We start from the raw sequence: 3,746 nt of genomic DNA, 5'->3' as shown, positions 1-3,746 counted from the left end.
CACCACAGACTTTTGAGACTTTTAAAAAAGGACTAAAAATATTTCTTTTTAGCAGAACTTATGAGTTTTAACAATAGAACTGCCGGGATTCCATAACTACTAGAACTGCCGTAAGCGGTCATTTTGACCACAAGATTCTAAACTCTAAACTCTGATGCAGGTATTGTGTTAGGATATCTTTAGAAAAGCAAAATAACACCAAAATGTAAAATTATACGTGTTTAATTATACACTTGAGTTGCCCAGGTGTTTCAATAATTCATATCATGGCATAGTAAAACATAATTATTCCATTCACATCTGTAAAATATGGTGTGTAAATTCATTCAACATAACTTATAACATGCAAATAACACCTAAAAGTATCTTATTTGAACATTTATAACCTAACCTAACCTGTCACTGCCTCCGTGTTGGTGTCTGCTGTGGTGTGCAGCGCTGCTCGGACTGTGCCCCGCTCCCTTTCTCCTCTCTAAACTGTCTGTCCAGCTCTCTGCCAGTTCTGCCTGAACTTTCTTTCGGACAATTTTACTGCTGGTGCACTCCTTGGAGAGGATGTGTGCAACGATTCCAGCAGTTGAGGGAGGATGTATAAAGTTACATGAACACGTAGGCAGCCAACGTCCATCTAGCTCCGTGTACCGCTCCTTTCACAGGCGAGCGCCCGGCGTGCCTTCTGATTCAGAACGGAGTCTTTCCACGCCGTATCATTGTGGTAGCTAGCGTTCAACTCTGGCTTGTCCTTCGGCCCATCGCTGATTCCCACCCTGTTACTCAAGACGCTTATGATGTTTCTTTGGCAGAGACGCTGATGGTAACAAGCAACCAATATGCATCTTCAACCGCGCGAAAGATTAAAAACAATACCGGAAAATCCGAGCGGTCACAATGACCGTGTATGGCCGAAATAGGAAAAGTGATTTATTTCTTTGCCTAGTGTGTAATGTATATAAAACTATTTTTAATTAAATATAGAGCCTTTTAGGAAAAGTCAGGTACCAGCAGGATTGTATTTTTATCCAGCAAAGTTATTACATAAATAAATTTCAAACCGTCAAAATGACGTAGGCCGTCTAGTGTTAACTTTGCACAAAAAGTTGTGCACTATATAGATAATTTACACTGTGTTTTTTTTTTTACCTTGCTTTTATGATCTTACTGTGGCACTTTGAGATTTGTTTAAATGTAAAGTGCATTACAAATAAAAAATTATTATTATTATTTCTTAACAGTAGCTGTTCAACACACATCTTCATGCAGGAAACGGGCGTTTTGGCCTCTTCTGAGCTTTTTGTTATGTTTCAACCTTATTTCTGTAATTTCAACAGGTTTACACTAATTTCTTAACAGTAGCTGTTAAACACACATCTCCATGCAGGAAACATGTGTTTCAGCCTCTTCTGAGCTTTTTGTGATGTTTTAACCTTGTTGCTGTCATTTCAACAGGTTTAGACTCATTTCTTAACAGATCTTGATACAGACATATCTCCATGCAAGAAACATGCATTTCGGTCTCTTCTGTACTGCTTTTGTTGTGTAAACCTTGTTTCTGTCATTTCAACAGCTTTACATTAGTTTCTTAATAAAATACTAATACACATTGTTTTTACTGCCGGCGCCATCTTGTGACAGCCGCGACCGTAAGTACCACAATGCTCTTCATCTCCTGGTACACAAACCATATCAAACGTACTATCTTCCCTCTACCAAACTGCTCTAAGGTTAGAAATTAAACAGTTTAAGCATATCTGTATGAGTATACAAGTTTTAAAGCTTCACAAACCCGTAAAACAGAAGAAAATATTAACCGGAGACGAGCTCTTGCATTCAGTACAGCTTTGCTCAGCAGAATGACAAAGCAGCGAGAGTCCGCTCACTGAGTGTCCGTTAGAGCAACGCGCAACGCCACACTGCCCCCTGCTGGCAGCACTAAGAATGCTGTACTATAAAGAGCCTTTTACTCTTAGCAGAAAGAAATGATTAGCCATTATGGCTTATATCAAACGGTTCTCTCTCATTTAAATAATATCCTAAGATAAAACAGACAAAATTACGTAAAATCTGACCATACATTTCTTGTGCGTCACACGATGATAGAAACAAGGTTTACACATGTAAACCATTTGTTTCTTAACAGTAGGTGTCTTTGACTGCACTTGCACAGGTCCAGGGCCCAACAATGGATTATCTCAAGAAGTTTTTAAATCAGTTTTAACAACTTTTGTTACAATATCTTCATGAGGTAGGTATTGTTCTTGACGCAAGGATTTCTCTCCATTCTTTTCAGCAGCTCAAAGGTAAGTGAACTTCGTGCAGGTCAACAGTCTAAGCTTCTGCCTGATTTGCTGACAGTACATCTCCTATCTTCTTCAAAATAAACTTCCTGGCCACTGGCCACTCTCACTTTAGAAGTGTTAACCTCCTTCAAGGTGGGTACTCTGTTGAAGTTTAAAAGTATTGGATCTGCCCAGAGCCGCTACGGATCTGCCATAACCAATCACAAACGTTTGGTCGTGACGTCAGCTTAGCTAACGTTAGCCTTAGCTAACTCCTTCAACACTGACGGAGCAAGCTGGAAAATCAAAGTTTTGGCTGGAAAAACTTGCAAATATACCGCAAACCCAGACAAAGTAATTGTAAATGTGCTGTGTTTATTTTTGTGTGGCACTCAGATTGAAGGATACAGATTTCAACAAGCTGTTGAAAGAGGAAGACAATATATAGTACAAATAAAGATGTCAAATCATAAACCTACATAAAGAGCGCAATATAAATAGTCCATTTACCATTGTCAACAAAGGTCATCAAAACCGACAAATGGTTCCTAATAAAAAATATTAATTATTTTGTTGTTTATTATTGTTAATATAGATTGTTAATAATGTGTTCGTTATTATTATCTAATCCTGTTGAATTGATGTATTGTTATTTATGTTTAAACCAAAGCCGTCATTAAAAAGCTAATTAAAAACCCTTCCCTGGGTAACATGCTACATCATTGTATATGATCAATTCCACAATATCCTGCTGTGAAAAATACTCAATAGCAAACAAAATAAGTTTTAATCCATGTTTTAAAAAAGTCCCCAACATATGTTTGAGTAATAATTGCTAAAAACTACAGTGCCCAACTGTTTTATGAAATTAGTTTTATGACAAGAATTAGAGTTTACAGCCTGTAGCCAAGTCTATTTCATTTATACAGCCCAAAACAACAAAAATCACAAACTTCCCTCAAGGGGCAGGGGCAATTCCAGGATTTTTAAACTGGGGTGGGGTGGCACAGGGGGGACCAACAATCAGTCAGCAGGGGGAGAGGAGAAGGGAGGGGGAACAATTTATCAGAATACAGTATAGCAAATCTGCTTAGAAATATATGACATATTGGATAGGATAGAACAGCATTATATAATTCTATAATTTTGTATGGACCTTCTCTTCTGTGGAAATCTGGACAATACATTTTTTGTGGGGGAATTTGAGTGCTTTTCTTAATTTTGTGTTGAATATAGGAACGTTTGATTTGAACCTTGAATTGTGTGTTTGTTGGATTTATCTTTACGTTTGTTTAATCCGTATTGGGTGTACATTTTTACATGTGCACACTTGTGAGATTTAATCAACATGTATCCATCTTCCTCTGCTTATCTGGACTGGGTCAGACGACCCCAAACTTCCCTTTTCTGAGCTACATCAACCAGCTCCGACTAGGGGAACCCCAGGCGTTCCCAGGCCAGGTTGGAGAT

The 3,746-nt window shown here is 38.2% G+C and overlaps 1 long non-coding RNA gene across 1 annotated transcript in view; it reads right to left on the bottom strand.

Moving 5' to 3' along the window:
• LOC116686715 (uncharacterized) overlaps window positions 1-3,445 on the bottom strand; it is a 22,057-nt gene extending 18,612 nt beyond the window's left edge. Inside the window, exon 1 of the long non-coding RNA XR_004331338.1 lies at window positions 3,433-3,445. This is a non-coding gene — a long non-coding RNA (uncharacterized LOC116686715). The remainder of the gene's footprint in view (window positions 1-3,432) is intronic.
• Window positions 3,446-3,746: the final 301 nt, after the last annotated feature.

Source organism: Etheostoma spectabile, unplaced genomic scaffold, assembly GCF_008692095.1.
Source record: "Etheostoma spectabile isolate EspeVRDwgs_2016 unplaced genomic scaffold, UIUC_Espe_1.0 scaffold456, whole genome shotgun sequence".
Classification (NCBI taxonomy): Eukaryota; Metazoa; Chordata; class Actinopteri; order Perciformes; family Percidae; genus Etheostoma; species Etheostoma spectabile.
The sequence above is the reverse complement of the archived record's forward strand: the minus strand, read 5'-3'. Positions and strand labels throughout refer to the sequence as shown.